Below are 21,823 nucleotides of genomic sequence, written 5' to 3'. Positions count from 1 at the left end.
AATCCCCTATTTCACGCCGTGAATACAGTCGAATACAATAATCTGTCCAGCTGTAATCCCATGTTTCACTCCATGAATACAGTCGAATACAACAACTGATTAGCTGGACATCCCTGATTCACGCCTATTTTTGCTACTGTATTCATGAATACAATAGCTTAAATACATCAAATACATCTTATAACCACAGAAAAGGTATCTATAATCCGTAATATAGCAAATGGTATCTATAGATGGCTAATTACTACTAAAAGATAGTGCTTTATAAAAATTTCTCTCCAATTTATGTTCCGTGTATGTTAGGGCTGACCCACTTGATACAGCCCATGAACTACAAACCCAAACAGAACGTGACTTCAGATTTCTAGCTGGGCAGGCCACTGTCTTGAAATAGTAAAAATTGTATGGGGCGCCCTATTTGGTCGTCCCGTTTTAACTTATAACCATTTTGTTTTTTTCGTTTGTATCTGTACTCATTTTTTTTTGTTAAAATTGTTTTAAAAAGACGATTTTGCCCTTCTTTAATAAAAGACTATTGACAAATTGCAGGACAAAAATTTAAGCATGTTTATGCTGAAGTTTTAGCAAATGAACTAAAAAACTTCAGCTTGTTTAGACTGAAGTTTCGGATAAAACTCAAGACAAAACTGTAGACTGCATTACAAAACTTCTGCATATTTTGGCATGAAATTTTAGCAAATGAACTAAATAACTTCAGCACGCATTAGCAAAAACTTTTTAGAAAATTACATACTGCAAGACAAAAACTTAAGCATGTTTAGTCTAAAGTTTTAGCAAATGAACTAAAAAACTAAGCATGTTTAATCTGATATTTTAGCAAATGAACTAAATAACTTCAGCATGTTTAGTCTGAAATGTTAGCAAGTGAACTAAATAACTTCGGCATGTTTAGTCTGAAATGTTAGCAAATGAACTAAATAACTTCAGCATGCATTAGCAAAAACTCATTAGAAAATAACATATTGCAAGACAAAAACTTAAGCATGTTTAGTCTGAAGTTTTAGCAAATGAACTAAAAAACTTAAGCATGTTTAGTCTGAAGTTTTAGCAAATGAAGACAAAAACTTAAGCATGTTTAGCCTGAAGTTTTAGCAGATGAAATAAAAAACTTAAGCATGTTTAGCTTGAAGTTTTAGCAAATGAACTAACTTCAACATGTTTAGACGGAAGTTTCGGATAAAACTCATGAAACAACTTCATGCTACATTAGCATGAAGTTTTAGCTTCAACGTGAAACAACTTCATGCAAGTGTGATTCTGAAGATGAATCTGGATAAGTTTCTAATTTTTTGATAAAGCTGCTGAGAGGAGAGGAGGAGATCTTTTTTCACGAATGAGGTTGTAGATCACGCGATTAATGCGTGATGCGGGTTTTATATCTTTTGCTAAGGGTGTAATTGTCATATTATTATGAATTTTTTGTCAGCTGGCTACCAAATCAATAATTTTTAAAAATAGTACAGGTTAAAAGATGGCACAAATATAGGGTACGACTACAGATCCTCCTTGAAATACCAGCACTCAGATAGAGAGTACGTTTCGAAAAGGAATTACCCATACTTAAACCTCTAACTTATCGAGATCAAGATTGGCCTTCACCAAATTTCGTCTTGCTTGACCTGTGTCCTGGAAATTTACTATTGATCATTGAAGTATCTGTTGGAAAATTATCATTTCATTTTACCTCCCACCTTTTCATTGGGGTTATGACTTTTCAAGTCCATAACCCCCCATAGACAATTAAAATTTTATTAAATTTAAATCCATATGAAATTTGGATTTGATCCCAATTAAATATACTTTAGTCCAAATAAATATTATGGGCTAATATAATTAAATTAATTATATAAGTTCAATATATATGGATTAAATAAATAAGTCTTAATCCATTGGGCTAGTCCATTTAACTAGGCTAAAGTGATGAGCCCACTTCATTAAGCCCAAGTTGTGATCTTCCTAGAGGCCAGTTTGGCACCACACGTCAAATGATGTGGCGCGCCAAGTCAAACAAAAGACCCAATAGATCGTGCCACGTGTCAGAATGACAAGGCATGCCAAGTCAAATTAAATGGCCAATGAAACTATGTTTCATGTGCAAGTGACATGTTCTGGCCAATCAAATGCGGCATTATCATGCTTCAATCTGATTGGTCGGAAAGAGTTTGTTCTCATCATAACTCTTCCCTCCCACAACTATAAATAGGGGTCTTTATAACTCATAAAAGACACCAAAAGATATAACAAGAAGCAAGAGAGAGCTTGTGGATCAAACACAGCAAATTTCTCTAGAAGTTTCAAGCTTCAAGCAATCAAGTTCAAGTTCAAGCTCTAGAACGAAGAATAAATCAAGATTCAAGGAGTACGGGCTCAAATCAAAGTTCGTGCTAGTTGAATTCAAGATCATCGTTCTTGACAACAAATATAGGTTCAAGATCAAGCTCAAAGCCCTTGAATTTATATTGAAAAAGTAGAATCAGAGGAACCATAGAGAATGTAACACTCAAATATTTGAAATAAAATACTATGATTGTTGCAATATTTTTCGGTCTTGATTATTTTCTTGACGCAAATTTATTGTCTACAAATTCTGGCACGCCCAGTGGGACAATCTCTACATCTCATCTCAACTTTTCAATCACCAAAGTTCAAGAATATTGAAATGGCTTCTAAGAAAATCAACTCCTGTTCAACTTCCACCAAGGCTGCTAATTCAAGGTTCTATGTTGATGTGGAAAGCATCCTCGATGTTACCTTTGGAAGCTTTGGACCAGTCAGGAGGAGCAAAGCAAGCTCGTTAGGACAACAAGATCCCCAAGTGTCGTCCACATCAACTCCTGTTTTTGGATTTTCATCCTCAAAAAGAGCAAGATCTTCCACAAACGCACTCGGAGGAGGAAGCGATGTTGTTGAAAAGATCAAGAAACTCTTGCTCTGACCTTTCTGGATCCAAGTACTCTGTTACGAAGGAAGATGATGATGCTTCAAGTGATGGATCCTCCCCACATAGCGTAAGCCAATCGAGGATCAATCTCTGTGACAATCCATGCTACTCTCCATCGTCCATGACAATCATGCAAGCCATGGTGATAAACACTTCATCTGTGGAGGAGCAGTTGGAAAACTTGATGGAAGCAATAGCTGGCTTGACCAAATGCATGCAAAATCAAGATGCTAGAATCGACAAGCTAACAGATAGGGTGGAAATCTTGATGGAAGAAGAATCCACCCACGAACCTGGCAAGCTCCCAGAAGTTCCGGAGAGTGATTCTCCCCCAAGACAAGTAGCATTCGATAAGGCTATCCCTGTCTCATTTGAAGGGATGATTCCAATCGATCAACTGAAGGAGTTCATTGAAGGAACCATTAAGAACAAGTATGAAGTTGCTGCCAAGTCATCCCTTACATATGCAAAGACGTACACTGCAAGGGTCGATTTGTTGAAGATGCCTACTGGCTATCAACCTCCAAAGTTTCAAAAGTTTGATGGTAAAGGTATTCCAAAGCAACATGTGGCGCACTTCGTTGAGACGTGCAACAATGTCGGGACTTATGGAGATTACCTCGTCAAGCAGTTTGTTCGCCCGCTAAAAGGAAATGCTTTTGATTGGTACACAGACCTCGAGGCTGGATATATTAATAGCTGGGATCAACTAGAGCAAGAGTTCCTAAATCATTTTTATAGCACGAGACGTACTATGAGTATGATAGAACTTCTAAATACTCGTCAACAAAAAGGTGAACCAGTTATCGACTTTATCAATCGTTGTAGGAATGCAAGCCTCAACTGCAAAGAGAGACTTAGTGAAGCTTCTGGCATAGAGATGTGCATCCAAGGCATGCATTGGGGACTCTGCTACATCTTGAAAGGTATCAAGCCTAGCACATTTGAAGATCTTGCGACTCGTGCCCATGACATGGAGTTATGGCCTCCGCTGGAAACGAAAGGCTGCATCTCTACAAGCCTCGCAAAGGGAACGACAAGCAAGAAGTAAGGAAATGGAGCAAGTTTGTACCCAGGTTAGAAAATAAAGAAGCTATGAATGTCAACACATCACCTGTGAAGTTCACAACGACGATGAGCAAGAAGCAAAGTACGAAATCCACAATCCACTTCTTTTCAAGATAAACCAAGTGGGAAGTTGACTCTAAAAGAAATGCAGGAGAAGGAGTACTCATTTCTAGATTTGATGTGCCAGCAATTTTTGAAGAACTCCTCGAGTTAAATCACATTGAGCTTCCGGAGATGAAGCGGCCAAATGAAGCTGGTAAAACGAATGACCCAAATTACTGCAAATACCATCGACTTATGAGCCACCCTCTAGAGAAGTGCTTTGTCTTCAAGGACAAAGTTATGGACTTGGCTTGTGAAAAGAAGATCGTGCTTGAATATGAGAAAGCAAGAGCAAACCAAGTCTCTATCACCTTTGGCTCATTCAGTCCGGATGAATTATGTGGTTTTAGAGAAATTAAAGATGAAGAATTACTGGAGAACAACAAAGTTGAAGTCGATCAACCTGATGATGATGAAGGTTGGACGTTGGTGACTCGTCGTAGGTGCCATAAAAGGATCCCACGAAAAGAATCGATAGAACAACCAACAAGGAAAATGATGGTAAAAAGATCAATGAAACAGAATCCAGTTAGGCGTTTGAAAAAGCAAAAATGGAGGTGCACCACCATCAAAAGCCACGACATCCAGCGACCTTAGAGGATTTCTTACCATGTTTGTTTCGCATAAAGATTTCCCGTGATGTATTGAGGCCTCTTGTTTCAATGCTGATAAAGGGGAAGAAAAGAGTGATGACCTACTGTTGGCACCACCTTCAGAAAAACTCATTGAGTCTATTCCTCAAGAAGTTAATGCGTGCGAGGAAAAAATTACGTTCACAAATGACGATCTTCTACTAGGTGACTCTCTTCATAACCGCTCATTGTTACTGGTTGGCTATATACGTGATGAAAGGGTAAATCGAACTTTGGTGATGGAGGATCCTCAGTGAACATCTTGCCAATTCATACTATGAAAGAACTTGGTATTCCCATGAACGAACTCTCAGAAAGTCGTATGATGATCCAAGGATTCAACCAAGGGGGACAAAGAGCCATAAGTGTGATCAGGTTGGGAATCACCATTGAAGATATGCAATCAAGTTCATGGCTGCATGTGATCTATGCAATGACTTCATACAACGTCTTGCTTGGAAGGCCTTGGATACATGAGAATAAAGTAGTTCCATCTACCTACCATCAATGTTTGAAATACTACGAGGGTGAAGTCGAGAAGAAGATAGTTAGTGATGATGAGCCATTCACCGAGGCTGAGTCACACTTCGCCGATGCGAAGTTCTACTTGAAGAACAAGATTGTGAAGGAGCTAAAAGCTGATGATATCATGAAAAGCAAGCATGACGAGCCCACAACTAAAAGAGTTGAGGTTACTGCTGGTAAAACCAAAGCTATTACTGAGGAGGTACAACCTGATGCGACTAAATCTTATAGAGGGGATATTGTGTCTTACAGCAAAAAAGCAACTCTTGCGCTCCAATATGTCCCTAAAAAGAAGAAAGATGATGGTGAATCATCTAATCTCCAAACTAACATGCTAAAGGGGTTAACTCTTCCGGTCAAACAAATTGAGGTAGTAAAGTTGTCCTCGATGCCGCTTGCAGGGTTTGTGGCACAAAATAATATGCAGAATGTGGCACTCCCTAAAAAGCGTACAGATGAAGGTTTTGATCCCAATACTTACAAGTTACCTGTAAAGGCTGGATATAATCCCAATGAGCCATCAAAGTTAGGGAAGCTCCCATCAAAAGCTGCTACGAGGCAACCACGTGAAGGTTTGGGATACAAGCAACCGTCACCAGTGCGCATCTCCATAAGAAGGGCGGACAACAATTATATCATTGTGGAAGATGAATCTGTCGGTTCTAATAGACCTTCATTCTTTGATCGACTTGGAAAACCAACAGTGAGGACTTTAGTATTTGAGAGATTGGGTCCATTAAAGAAGGGGAACAAGTTCCAGAGAAATTATCAAAATACAAGAACATCCATTTCTCCCAAAATTCAGAAGAACTCTAAGGATTTCCAAAGTCTAGTTCTTTCTAGAATGAGCGACAAACAAAAATCATGGTTTCATGTGATGAGGTACTAAAAGTGAAGCCATACACTGTGGTCTACACTAATGAACGTGATGAAGACGAAGAAAGTGTGGGTCCTCTGATCATGTTTGTAGACAAGGCGAGCACGGTGTTTCATCTCTAATGGAGGATGACGAGAAATTGGAGGATGTTTAACCGTGTTATCACATATCCTTCAACGATGGGACCCTGAAGAAGATGAAGGCGCAAAGGACGCTTCGCCTAAACTTGAAGAAGGGGTAAAGGCAACAGTTGACACTTTGAAAGAAATAAACCTTGGCGCCGACGAAGAACCGAGGCCCACTTATCTAAGTGCTTTACTAGAAGTCGACGAAGAAAGCACTTATATGGAGTTACTCAAGGAGTTTAAGGATGTCTTTGCTTGGAGTTACAAAGAAATGCCTAGCTTGGACCTTAAAGTAGCAGTCCATCACCTTGCAGTCAAGAATGGTGCTCGTCCTGTTAAGCAAGATCAAAGGCGCTTTAGCACGGACTTGGTTCCCTTGATTGAAAGTGAAGTTAACAAACTCATTGAAGCTTGCTTTATTCGTGAAGTTAAATACCCAACATGGGTCTCAAGTATTGTCCCTGTAAGAAAGAAGAATGGCCAGATTCGAGTGTGTGTTGACTTCAGGGATCTCAATAATGCATGTCCTAAAGATGAATTTCCGCTTCCTATTCCAGAGTTGATGATCGATGCTACAACTAGTTATGAGGCAATGTCTTTCATGGACAGTTCATCGGGCTATAACCAAATTCTCATGGCACTAAAAGATGAAAAGCTTGCTGCATTCCGTACCCCAAAGGGTATTTATTGCTACAAGGTAATGCCTTTTGGCTTGAAGAACGCTAGTGCTACTTACCAAAGATCTATGGAGAATGTCTTTGATGACCTTCTCCACACGAATGTCGAATGCTATGTTGACGACTTGGTGGAAAAATCAAGAAAGAAGAGCGACCACTTGAAAGACGTGAGAATGGTGTTTTGAGTTGCTCCGGAGGTACCAACTTAGGATGAATCCATTGAAATGTGCCTTTGGAATTACTTCTAGAAAGTTCCTTGGTTTCATTGTCCGGCATCGAGGGATCGAAATTGATCAAGCCAAAGTAGATGCAATTTTGAAAATTCCTGAGCCTCGGGATATTCATGAATTAAAAAGTCTACAAGGAAAACTAGCATACCTTAGGAGATTCATCTCAAACCTAGCTGGAAGGTGCCAACCATTCAGTCGCCTCATGAAGAAAGGCGTTCCTTTCAAGTGGGACCAAGCTTGTAGCAATGCCTTTAAAAGAATTAAAACTTACTTGATGAAGCCTCTAGTTTTGGCAGCCCCTATACCTGAAAAGTCGTTAATACTATACATTTCGACACAAGAATGGTCTGTTCGAGCACTGTTGGCCCAAGAAAATAGTGAGGGGAAAGAAAACTCCCTTTACTACCTTGAGCAGGATGATGACACCAAATGAGCTGAATTATTCGCCAATCGAAAAGTTATGTTTGGCCCTAGTCTTTTCAATTCGAAAGTTGAAGCACTACTTTCAAGCTCATGTCGTTCGCCTTGTTTCTAGGGAAAGTCCCATCAAGTTTGTAATGTCAAAACCTGTCCTTAGTGATTGACTAGCAAGGTGGTACCTCCACTTTCAACAATTTGAAATTGTGTACATCCCTCAAAAGGCTATAAAAGGACAAGCTTTAGCGGACTTCTTGGCAGATCACCCTATACCTGATGATTGGGAGCTAATTGATGAACTACCCGATGAGGACGCAATGGTCGTTGAAGTTCAACCTCCACGGAAGATGTATTTTAATGGTGCTGCACATCGCGGAGGAGTTGGTGCTGGCGTAGTATTTGTCACTTCTTAAGGGGACGTTCTGCCCTACTCCTTCACTTTGACACAACTCTGCTCCAACAATGTTGCTGAGTATCAAGCATTAATACTTGGGCTTGAAATGACTGTCGATATGAAACAGTTGCAATTGCAAGTCTTTGGTGATTCCCAGTTAGTGGTCAATCAGCTTTTAGGTAGTTACGAGGTCAAGAAACCTGAGCTACGCCCTTAATATAATTATGCTAAGAAATTGATAGGATGGATTGGTGATGTGATTATTCACCATGTTCCTAGGAAAAAAAACAAGAAGGTTGATGCCTTAGCTGCCCTAGCTTCATCGTTAACCCTGCCTGATCAAGCGCAAGTTACTATCTGCGAAAAATGGGTAGTACCGCCGTCAAATGAGGGTAAAAGTGAAGAAACAACTCGAGCATATTGCCGTTGTTTCTGAAGCTGAGAAGGAAGAATGGCCACAACCCATTATCGAGCTACGAGATACTTCCAGAAAATCCGAGGAAAAGGACTGAAATCTGCCGTCGTGCACCTCGCTTCCTTTATTACAAAGATACTCTATATAGAACATCATCTGAGGGAGTACTCTTGTGATGCTTAGGAGAAGATGAAGCACTCCAAGATTTGCGAGAAGCACATTCTGGGGTACGTGGGTCACACCAGTCTGGACTAGAGTTCTACTTCCATATAAAAAGGATGGCAAATTATTGGCCAACGATGGTAAAATTGTCACGACCCAAACCAAAAGGCCGCGACAGGCACCCGGTGCCTTACTCAACCGAGTACCAACGTAGCGTATCTTTCTTATCATACTATCATGGGTAAATGAGCCAGAAAACCCCTCAATACTCAACATATGACGACCCAACATGATATACAAACTTATACATGTGACGTACGGGCCTATAAGGCCGACATGACCATTTGTAAACTCAAAACATAGGCCGACAAGGCCATACAAGTATCCATACACCTGACATCTGTCTACAAGCCTCTAAGAGTACATAAAATCATAAAGGTCGGGACAGGGCCTCGCCATACCAATCAATACCTATCCAAAGCATACTTGGTAACTCTGGAGCAAGTGGAGTGCACCAACACTTCCGCTGAGCTGATAGTCTACTTGGAGGACTGTCAAACTATCAATCGGGACCTGCGCCATGAAATGCAGCGTCCCCAGGCAAAAGGGACGTCAGTACGAATAAAGTACTGAGTATGTAAGGCAGGAAAGCATAAACAAGAATAGTAATGTAAAGAGAGATAGAGGATATACAACTTGTAACATCTGAGTAACTCTGGGGGCTACTGATATGAAATGCATAATACATATATATACATAAACTTTTAAAACATTTGTCTTTGTGGGCATCATCATCATCATATCGTACCCGGCCTCAAAGAGGACTTGGTAAAAACGTACTCGGCCATCATAAGGCTCGGTAGAATCGTACCCGGCCACGTGGAGCTCGGTAAACCTAACTGATCAGTGGTTGCACAATAGGTGCCGTACCCGGCCGACTATAGCGCGGCTCGGTAGAGTAAAATAGATATATATATATATATATATAATGCATGTAGGACTCATTGGAATCATATTCTAAACCTTTCGGAGTGACGTAAGGTCGATATTCTCCGTACACGTTATAAGGAATACTCTTCATCAAGAATCTTATAAGAATCAGGAAGTACCAACAACATTGATAACATAAGAATAAGAGAAGCAACCTCAACATCAATTGTTCCATAAGAAGGGAAACAATGTAAGTACTGCTAGCTTCTAAGAGTAGAGTATCTTTGGAAGCTCGTTCATAGCATTATGTACAATTGAATTAATTCATAAGAAGGAAAGGGATAGCCTCACCTACCTTGTATATGTATTGCCCAACCTCAAGCTATGCAAATGTCACGACTCTTTAGTCTACAATAAGAGAAATGATATTGTCGTTATCGTTTAAGCATCGTAACTATTATGTATTGACCACAACCTATTTTACGATGAAACGGACAGAACCTCCCCTATATATATGACTTCACACAAGTAAAAACAATCACCAAACAGCCCAACATACCCCTATCACTTCATACACAACACGACAACAATAATAGTGTCAAACAATCCGAAAATGTTACGACGAACGACCAGCAAACAACCCTACCATTATGTGATGTTTCTCCACACCCTTCCTCCTCTCAACTCCATAGAAACAGTAGCAAAAGAGACAACCCAATAGCAACACGAAACAGCCCACAAAACAGTCCCACAAGTTCAGCAACTCAACATTAATTTTTCAGTTTACTTAAACACGTTTCGACTTGTCTTTTCTTTCAAATTGAGAAACACAACCAAAAGTACATAATTATACCTCTTATCCAATAAACCAGCCATGAATTCAAATTAAATATAGGTTCACAACCAGCCAACCATGACACAAGAACAAACAACATATCACTCTTTCGAAACTCGCTAGGTCTATTCTTTATCGGAATGCGAGTTAAGCATAACCTTACCTTGTACTGAGTATAAACCACGAAACCTGGTCCTTCTTCATCAAAAATCAGTTCTTCAACGCGGCTACAAGAAGAAGAAAGAGAAACTAGCAAGCTGTCCGGACTTTTCAGCACTAGAATCACGTTGTAACACCCGTAATACCCTAGGGTTTGTGTGAGATTTTTGGGGAGGAGGTGCAGGGTTCAATCTGATTTTTGGTCTGAGAAATAAGTGAATTAAATGAGTTAATATGTCCATAAAACACCCCTCTTGGCCGACTTTAGGGCTTTTAATTGTGGCCTCTCCTTTTGGCAAGTAGGTGATGCACCTACTTGTCACCTACCATTTTGCGTAGTCTCGCAAAAATGTAAATATCTCTCTACTCAAATGTTGTATCAATTAATGATTTAATCCGTTGGAAACTAGACTCGTAGATCTTCAATTTGGTAGGTAGATCATCCCATAATCCCAAGTACATTGGGAGAAATGCTCAGCTACATTTTACCTAAATTTCACCATATTTTTTAATGTAACTTGAGATGACCTTTTCCAACTTTTGTTTCACAACTCGCTTGACTTCAAAACATGACACACGACTATCGTACGGCTAAAATAACTCATAACATAATCTCCTTATAAGGTTAAGCACCCTAGTCTCACCCCAAAAGTACATGTTATAACATTTCCAACTTGTCGACTTTTGATGAAACTTATTTTCTTCAATTCATTTAGCTTCGAAGCCTTCAAACCCTCTTAGTACTTGGTATTCATGATCTTAAATATTTGTAACCTCCATTGTAAAATGATTAACTTACTTTATGAACTTTCAAAGTTGATCTCATTTCTGAGCTTACATCAATTGACTTACGGATACTCTAACGTACGAAAACATGGGGTGTAACAAAAATATTGCTCGAAGATGCAAGGCTTGTCAATTCCATGTGAATTTTATTCATCAACCTTCTAAAGTGTTGCACCCAACTGTTGCATCCTGGTCTTTTGACGCTTGGGGATTGGATGTTGTTGGAACACTGCCAAAATCCTCTGGTTGGAACCTATACATCTTGGCTGCAACTGACTACTTCTCAGAATGGGCTGAAGCTATTGCTCTTAAGGAAGTAAAGAAGGAAAATTTTGCAAGTTTCATCCGAGTAAACAGTATCTATCATTTTGGCATTCCTCGTTACATAATAACGAATAATGGCAAACTGTTCGAAAATAGGTTGATGAACAAGATTGGTGAACTCTTTGGCTTTGAACGTAACACTTCTATGTATAATGCTGCTGCCAATGGTCTAGCTGAGGCATTCAACAAGACACTATGCAACTTGTTAAAGAAAGTCATCTCCAAGTCCAAACGAGATTGGCATGACCGTATGGAAGAAGCTCTGTGGGCATATAGAACAACTCACCGCACACCAACACAAGCGACCCCTTATTCACTCGTTAATGGAGTCAAAGCCGTCTTTCCCCTCGAGCGTAAAATACCTTCATTACGATTAGCTATTCAAGAAGGGATCACTGATGAAGAAAATGCTCGACTTCGATTAGCAGAGTTGGAGTCTATTGATGAGAAGAGGCTGGAAGCTCAACAGAGTCTTGAATATTATCAAGCTCGATTGTCTCGCGCCTTCAATAAAAGAGTTCGCCCAAGATCTTTTCAAGTAGAAGATCAAGTCCTTGCCATAAGAAGACCCATTATTACTTCCCATAAACATGTAGGGAAGTTTACTTTAAAATAGGATGGTGTCATATGTCGTGCAAGAAGCTTATTCAAGTGGGGCTTACAAGCTGGTTGATGCAGATGGCATGAGAATCGGCCCTATCAATGGCAAGTTCTTGAAGAAGTATTATCCTTGAATTTGGTATGCTCCTTGACACATGAGCCTAAACTTCAGCTTCCTACACTCCTAGACCGCATGATTCTAAACTCTGTACGACCCAAAAAAAAAGTCCACTAGGTTGAAAACCTCGAAAGAGACGGCTTACGCAAAAGTTAGGACATAAAAAAAAATCACCCATTCTGAACTACGATATGACTCGATCCTCTTCACTGAGGTATGCATGCAGCTTAGAGTTTCATTATGAGTTCAGTTGCATAAGTTCAAAAGATATATAATCTCCCAATCGTTGTCCGAGTGAAGTACGTTGGAATGTAATCCATTCAATCAGCACCTGAAAATCGAGCTGAGATGTCATTCTTCTGTTAATCTTGGATCCCATTTGATTTAGGGGGGGGGGGGGGGGAAGCCGCTATGGTAAATTGGTGTCTTCAATGAAATGACTAATATCTTTTAGAAGTCTGCCAAGCATTTGCATTGAAGTCTGGGGATTCACTAAGCCTTCATGTTCGCCAAACAAACTTCAAGTTTTTTATTTGCTCTCCAAATCCGTTCTTTGCCCTAGAAAAAAAGGGGGGAAGAAAGAGAGGCATTAGAAGGGAACATAAGTATAAGAACGAAGATTACCTGGAACGACATTTCAAATTCAGTGAGACTTGAACCCAAGATATTTGGTGAGAATGGAGCTCTTGAATTTCAATTTCTGGCAATTAAAAAGGTTTTGTGATATCGAGGCTTCCACACCAAGATACAACAAAATTTGGTGAAGTCGCGCTAATTTGGAACTGTCGGCATATCAGAAACCAAAGTCGACTACTATCATCTGAAACTATCCTTAAGGTATTAATTTTTACATTTTGGATATGTTTTAGATTTTGAAGTTTAATTTCCAAGAAATCAAACGTTCATGATTTCGACGTCCCTACATCAATATACAAAACTTTTGGTGAAGACGCGCAAATCTAAAATCGTTAGTGTGTCAGAATTTAATATTAATTTCGAACTATTATCTGAAACTATACTTAAGGCATTAAATATTGCATTTTAGATATGTTATATATTTATATGTTAAGTTTCCAAAAGATCAAACGGTTCATGATTTTGACTTTTCTACACCAATTTTTTTTGTGAAACTGCACAAATCTGAAATTGTCAACATAGTGAAATCTAAAGTTGGTTTCGAAATATTATCTAGGGCGATTCTAAAGGTGTTTGATTCATTTTTTGGATATGTTTTAGATATTGAAGTCTAATTTTTGAAAAATTAAACGGTTCGTTATTTAGACTCTCCCACGACAAGATATGTATCTTTTGTTACAAGCGCGTAAAGCTGAAAATTATGTGACACAGATAAAAGTCGGACAATGTATAGAGAAAAAGAAGCAATCTTATTTAAGATGAAATAAATATCCACTAGGTCAATCTAACATAAAGATAAAAGGGGAGATAATGCTAATAGCCTAATCTAAACAGAACTTGTAGTTGATCAATTCTTGACAGCTAGTCTCCAGGTTCTTCTTCTTCTCCTCCAGATTGGCCGAATCATCAACAGTCAGTAAATTTATGTTGTCATATGAAGAGACCTCAGTCTCGGTAGCTGAAACTTTTGCTTGAATCTCATCAACCTCCTTTTGAGTCGCTTCTATAACACCTTCGAGATTTTTCCTCTCATGTTGTAATGTCTGCAACTTCTTCACAGCTCTCTTCAATTTCATTTCACTAGAGGAAACTTTTTTGGCTTTCTCACTTGCTTCAAGTTTGAACGATTCGAGATGCTCCTTAGCTTTGAAAATCAGCTCTAGCTTCTCATCTTCACTCATCTTATCAGCCAGATTGGATCGCTCTTGGTCATATGAAGCAGCAAGCTCAAAAAGAGAATCTAGTAAACACTCTAATGGAGAAAGAAAATATCTGTCTTTCTTATATCCTGGAAAATCTCAGTGATTTGCTCCCTATAAGATGAGAGCAATTTTGCACGAGTTTTGGGGAGCCGATTGCAAATATCTTCCCAAAGTCCCAAAATAAATTCTTTTTTGCGACTAAAGACAATGCACTTTCCTTCAAAAATAGATACTGCTGCATTTGTCATTGGTGGAAAGTTATCCCATTTGGAGTTTGTCTTTTTAGGGCTTTGTCATAGGAAGAGATAATGCCTTTGAAGATGTCTTCACCTTATACGTAGGCCCACTGATAGATTCATCACTCACTTGCGGCTTGTCATGTGGGGATACCATCGGATGCCCAACAGCATTTAACTGCATAAGAAAAAGTAAAGAAAGTAAGTAATTTTTAGTAAAGCTATTCGTTCAAAAAAAAAGAAGGAAAAAGGCGAGGTGATTGTATTTTACCTCTTTGTTACAAGATGTATGCATTCTAGAGGGACTATCAACACTTGGAACCTCTACGATCTGTACTGGGTTAGGCCGTTTCCTTGTCCAATTTTGATCTTCATTGGTACTCTGGCGTGTATCTTGAGGAATTGTGTCACGACCCAATTTCCATTTTAGGTCGTGATGGCGCCCAGCACCATTGCTACGCAAGCCAACACTGATCAACTAGTGGTTTCCCATTTAAATAAATTATTAAGTAATAACATTTTCCTTATTCGTTGAAAAAGATTTAGAGATTTGGAGTGGAACATAAATAAACGGAAGCAATAAGTACTAACCGGAATCATGTACCAACCCAAAAATCATAGTCTACTAGTGAGTGTGCCAAAACCTGGTGTCACAAGTGTGTGGGCAATCTAGTAGAATATACAAAAGAATACTGCTAGCCTACTGTCTGAGAGATAATAGACAGAAAAGTAAAACATAAGGAAGACTCCAACTACTGCAGATCGTCTCGGAAGGCAGCTCAGCATAAAGTCTCGAAGCGGGGATCAACTACGCGTGACGGACGGGTAACTAAATACACTTGCCTCAGATCCTGTACAATTAAGTAAAGAAGCGTAGTATGAGTACATAAATAATATGTACCCAACAAGTATCCAGTCTAACTTGGAAGAAGTGGTGACGAGGGGTCGACTTGACACTTACTAGGGCTAACAATGATATAATTAAAGTCTTATGCTAAGCATGGATATCATGAATAATACAGACAATCCGATAACAGGAAGTAACACGTTCTTCTTTCACAAATATAATTTCAATTTCAGTCATATCATTTAACAACTTATATTTCAATGCATTTAGGCAGTATAAATCACGAAGAGTTCCAAATAATAACACGTGCAATTATGCCGAGGTCGTACAGCCTGGTCCAACATGATATTGAACTGTGATCTGCCGGAGGGTCGAACAACGCGAACCATAGATGCATCTATTTACTATCGAGGCGCTCGGCCCGATCCACAAATAACAGTTTTTCAAGAAAACACAAGTTTCTCATTTACAGTCAAGTATCTAATACAAACCTTCAAGTAAGTGAAGTTAACCTTATACAGTTCTTTTTGTAAATTTCTAACATGGCTTAAATGATTATATTAGGAAGTAAGGACGCAAACATTTCAATTATAGCATGATACGGATCCTAAACTACCCCGACAATAGCATACTAGTAGCTACGTACGGACTCTCGTCACCTCGTACATACGTAGCCCCCACAAATAGGTACAAACATTTATATAATTCACCTATAGGGTTAATTCCCTCTTACAAGGTTAGAAAGGAGACTTACCTCATCTCGAAGCCTACTTCCCAACTCAAGAATGTGCTCAAACCTCCAAATTCGATGCCAAACGACTCGAAACTAATCAAACATTATATAAACTAATCAATTTATGCTCAAAAGTTTATATTTCCACTGTTAAAGTGATTACCCAACCCGAATTGCAAGATTCCTAAAATTCATCCCCGAGCCCGCATGCTCAAATTCTGGAAATTTTCGAAGAAATTTTTTACCCATAACCTTAGGAACACAATATATAATTTTTACTAAGTTCCATAATTAATTTCGTGGTCAAATATCATTTTTTATCAAAACTTAGATTTTCATCTAAACCATTAATTTTCCCTAATTTTTACATGTTAATCTACCCATAATCTATGTATTTAACTCATGTTTTGTAGAAATTACTTACCTTAAAGTGCTAGGTGAAAACCCTCTTCCAAAAGCTCCAAAAATCGCCTAAGAGGATGAAGTGAAATGAAATAATGGCCTAAGTCCTGTATTAAAAGAGCTGGACACAACCCTCTGATGTCGCATTTGCGACACCAGGTTCGCAAATGCGAGGGTCGCAAATGCGACAAAAGCTTTGCAAATGCGAAGCCTGGGCTTCAGCTGTTGGGGTCGCAAATGCGACCAAAGAGTCGCAAATGTGACTTCTGCTGGGATCTCAAAAGTGGCATAAGTGTCGCAAATGCGAACACTGCCTGGGTCGGGCTTCATCGCAATCATCGCAAATGCGAGGTTTACATTTGCGAACAATCTCTTGCATTTGCGAGACTTGCAACTGGTACCAAGAACACCAGAAAATATGGTGTGTTTTCAACTCCTTCCACATGCCCGAAACTCACCCGAGCCCTCGGGGCTCCACATTGAATACTCACACAAGTCTAAAAACATCATAAAAACTTGCTCGCGCAATCGAAACACCGAAATAACGTCAAAAACCACGAATTGGACGCCAAAATGCATGAATTTACTCATGAACTCTAAGAACTTCTAAAACACTTCCGCGCGTCCGATTCCTATCAAATCAACTTGGAATGACGCCAAACTTTTCGTGCAAGTCTAAACTGAGATTACAGACCTACTCCAACTTTTGGAACTGAAATACAAACCCGAAATCAAATAGTCCACCCTCGGTCAAACTGTCCAAAAACTTCAAGTTCTAACTTTTCGCCAAATGACTCCGAAACGACCTACGGACCTCCGAATCCACTTCTGGACGCGCTCCTCAGTCCAAAATCACCATACAGAGCTATTCCCAGGCTCGGAATCCCAAACGGACGCCTAGAATGTAATAGTCCATTTCAACCCAAACTTATGAAATTTGCTCAAATTGCCAACTTTCACTATTAGGCGCTGAAATGCCCCCGGTTATCCAAAACCCAATCCGAACATACGCCCAAGTCCGAAATCATCATACGGACCTATTGGAACCATCAAATCTCGATTCCGAGGTCATTTACTCAAAATGTTGACCAAAGTCAAACTTGGCCTTTTACGCCAACCTTAAGGAACCAAGTGTTCCGATTTCGACCCATACTCTTCCAATTTCCGAACTACCATCCCCGTAAGTCATAAATCAATATAAACAAGTATGGGAAGTCTTATTAGGGGAACGAGGTTCTAGAAAGCAAACCGGCCGGGTGGTTACATTCTCCACCTTTTCAACAAATGTTCGTCCTCGAACGGGTTTAGATTCATACCTAAAGTGCTAAATAAGTGCGGATATCTGCTCCGCCTGACTTCCTCGGACTCCCAGGTCGCCTCATCGACTGGTTGTCCCCTCCACTGAACTTTTACCGCCGAAATCCTCTTGGATCTCAATTGGCGATCCTGTCTAGCAACAATGGCAACTGGCTCCTCCTCGTAACCCAATCTCTCATCTAGCTGGATAGTGCTGAAATCTAACACATGTGATAAGTCGGCGTGGTACCTCCAGAGCATAGACACGTGAAAAATTGGATGAACTCCTGATAGGCTGGGAGGTAAAGCAAGCTCATAAGCAACCTCCCCAACTCGCCTCAACACCTCAAATGGGTCTATAAACCTGGGCTGAACTTGCTCTTCTTCCCGAATCTCATAATACCCTTTATCGGTGAAACTTTCAAGATAACCTTCTCGCCGACCATAAATGATACATCCCGCGCCTTCTAATCCGCGTAGCTCTTCTTTCTGGACTGTGCGGTGCGAAGTCGCTCCTGAATCAACTTTACCTTTTCCAAAGCATCCTTCACCAGATTAGTGCCACATAACCTAACCTCGCCAAGCTCAAACCACCCGATGGGAGAATGACATCGCCGAGCATATAAAGCCTTAAATAGAGCTATCTCGATGTTGGACTGATAACTGTTATTGTAAGAAAACTCGGCCAAGGGCAAGAACTGATCCCATTGCCCTCCAAAGCCAATCACACATGCCCTGAGCATGTCCTCCAAGATCTGAACTGTCCGCTCTGACTACCCGTCGATCTGCGGATGAAATGTTGTGCTGAGCTCTACACGGTTCACCAACTCACTTTCTACGGCTCTCTATAAATGTGAAGTAAACTGAGGGCCTCTATTTGATATGATGGAAACAGGCACACCGTCCAACCGGACTATCTCCCGAATATAAATCTGGGCCAACTTATCTGAAGTAACAGTCACAATCGGAATGTAGTGTGCCGACTTGGTCAACCTGTCGACAATGACCTAAACTGCATCAAACTTCCTCAAGGTCTGTGGCAATCCAACTACGAAGTCCATAGTGATGTGCTCCCATTTCCGCTCAGGTATAGTCATCTGCTGAAGTAGGCCACCTGGCCTCTGGTGCTCATACTTGACCTGCTGGCAATTTAGACACCTCGCTACATACTCCACTATGTCTTTTTTCATCCGCCGCCACCAATAATGTTGTCTCAGGTCACGATACATCTTCGTCGCACCTGACTGAATAAAATACCGAGAGTTGTAAGCCTCCTCTAGAATCTTTTCCCTTAAACCATCGACATTAGAAACACATAGGCGACCCTAGGGTCGTAGAACACCATCCTCGCCAATAGAAACCTCCTTGGAACTACCCTATAGTACCATCTCTCTGAGAACTGCCAAGTGCGGATCATCAAACTGCGAGCCTTGAACTGCCCCAATAGCGAAGACTGGGCAACAACACATGCAAGAACTCGACTGCGCTCTGAATTATCCAACCTCACAAGTCTATAGCCAAAGACTGAATGTCCAAAGCTAGTGGCCTCTCCTCTGCTAAAATGAATGCCAAGCTACCCATGCTCTCCGCCTTCCTGCTTAAGGCACCCACGACCACATTTGCCTTGCCCGGATGATAAAGAATGGTGATGTCATAATCCTTCAGTAACTCAAGCCATCTACGCTGCCTCAAATTAAGATCCCTTTGCTTGAACAAATGCTGTAAGCTGCGATGATCAATATAAAACTCACATGACACCCCATACAGGTAATGCCTCCATATCTTAAGAGCATGAACAATCGCGACTAACTCTAGGTCGTGCACAGGGTAATTCTTCTCATGAATCTTCAGCTGACGTGAATCATATGTAATAACTTGCCCCTCCTGTATCAATACACAACCCAAGCCAACGCATGAAGAATCACAATACACTGTATACATCCCCAAACCGGAAGGCAACACTAGAACTAGTGTTGTAGTCAAAGCCGTCTTGAGCTTCTGAAAGCTCGTCTCACAATCATCAGATCAACGGAATGGAGCACCCTTCTGAGTCAATCTAGTCCAAGGTGCTGCAATGGATGAAAAGCCCTGCATGAACCGGCGACAATAATCTGTTAATCCCAGGAAACTCCTGATCTCGGTCATTGAAGTGGGACGTGGCCAACTCTGAACTACCTCAATCTGAGGATCCACCTTAATACCCTCACCTGACAGAACATGTCCCAAGAATTCCATAGACTCTAGCCAAAACTCACACTTGGAGAACTTAGCATATAGCTTCTGTTCTCGCAATGTCTGAAGCACCACCCTCAAATGCTGCTCGTGCTCCCCCAAGCTACGTGAGTAGATCAAAATGTCATCAATGAAGACAATGACAAACAAATCAATATAAGGCTCAAACACCCTGTTCATCAAATCCATAAACGTCGCCGGGGCATTACTCAAGCTGAAGGACATCACTAGGAACTCATAATGGCCATATCTAGTACGGAAAGCAGTCTTCGGGACATCTGAGTCCCGAATTTTCAACTGATGATACCCTGACCACAAGTCGATCTTAGAGAACACCCTAGCACCCTGCAACTGGTCAAACAAATCATCAATGCACGGCAATGGGTACTTGTTCTTGATGGTAACTTTGTTCAACTGGCGGTAATCAATGCATATCCGCATAGTCCCATCTTTCTTCTTCACAAATAACACTGGTGCACCCCAAGGTGATACACTTGGTATCACAAACCCCTTTGCTAACAACTCCTCAAGCTGCTCCTTCAACTCTTTCGGAGCCATACGGTATGATGGGGTAGGTATGGGCTGGGTACCTGGAGCCAAATCAATACAGAAATCAATATCACGATCCGGTGGCATGCTTGGAAGGTCAGAAGGAAATACATCGGTAAATTCCCGGACTACTGGCACTGAATCAATCATCGGAGACTTTACGGTGGTGTCCCGAACATAAGCTAGATAAGCCAAACAACCCTTCTCGACCATATGTCGAGCCTTCAGAAAAGAGATGACCCGACTAGATGTACTAACGGAGGAATCCTTCCACTCCAACCTCGGCAACTCTGGCATAGCTAATGTAACAATCTTGGCATGGCAATCTAGGAGGGCGTGATATGGGGATAACCAGTCCATGCCAAGGATGACCTCAAAGTCGGTCATATCAAGTAACGGGAGGTCCGCTCTAGTATCGTAACCACAGAATGTGACCACACAGGACCGATAGATCCGATCCACAACCACCAAATCGCCCACAGGAGTGGACCCACAAACAGGAGTGCCTAAAGACTCATGAGGAATATCTAGGAAATGAGCAAACAGAGATGATACATATGAATAGGTAGACCCTGGATCAAATAATACCGAAGTATACCTACCGCATACGGAAATAATACTTATGATCACGTCATCTGAGGCCAATGCATCTGGTCTAGCCGGAAAAGCATGCAATCTGGCTGGAGCACCGACTGGCTGGGCCTCCACCTGACTGAGTAATAGCTGGCTGACCTCCCCCTGTCTAGCCTCCACCTCTAGGACGGCCCCTAGCAGCCTGCCCTCCGCCTCTGGGTGGCCGGACAACCGGTGCTGTAATCATGGGTTGTTGACCCTGCTACACTGCCTTGCCCCGAAGCCTGGGGCAGAATCTCCTCATGTGATCCAGATCTCCGCACTCGAAACAACCCCTCGGAGCGATGATTTGCTGCCCTGATGTCTGACCCTGATGGCCTGTAGACCTACTAGAAGAAGCCTAAATAGCCGGTGGGCGGTATGAACTCTCCAGCATGGCACTGAAGTAGGAGCTGGAAGAACCCTGGTGGCCTGAGTACCCACTGGAGGAACCCTGGATGGCTGGTGGGCGGTAAGAACTCTCTGGTATGACGCTGAACTAGGGCCGCGCCGGAGCACCACGAGGAGGTGGTGGTGCTGAATATGCGGGCCTCCTAGGCTGACCCCTCCCAAACTAACCCCTGCCCCTAACTGGAGCACTTCTAAAGTCACTAGAGAAACGGTCCCTCTTGTCCTACTGCATCTGCTCTCTACCTTTCTGACGATAGCCCTCAATCTTCAGAGCAATCTCCACTACCAACTGATAAGAAGTCCCCATCTCAAACTCTCGGGCCATGTTA

The sequence above is a fragment of the Nicotiana attenuata genome, unplaced genomic scaffold (assembly GCF_001879085.1).
Source record: "Nicotiana attenuata strain UT unplaced genomic scaffold, NIATTr2, whole genome shotgun sequence".
In the NCBI taxonomy this organism is placed as follows: Eukaryota; Viridiplantae; Streptophyta; class Magnoliopsida; order Solanales; family Solanaceae; genus Nicotiana; species Nicotiana attenuata.
The sequence above is the reverse complement of the archived record's forward strand: the minus strand, read 5'-3'. Positions refer to the sequence as shown.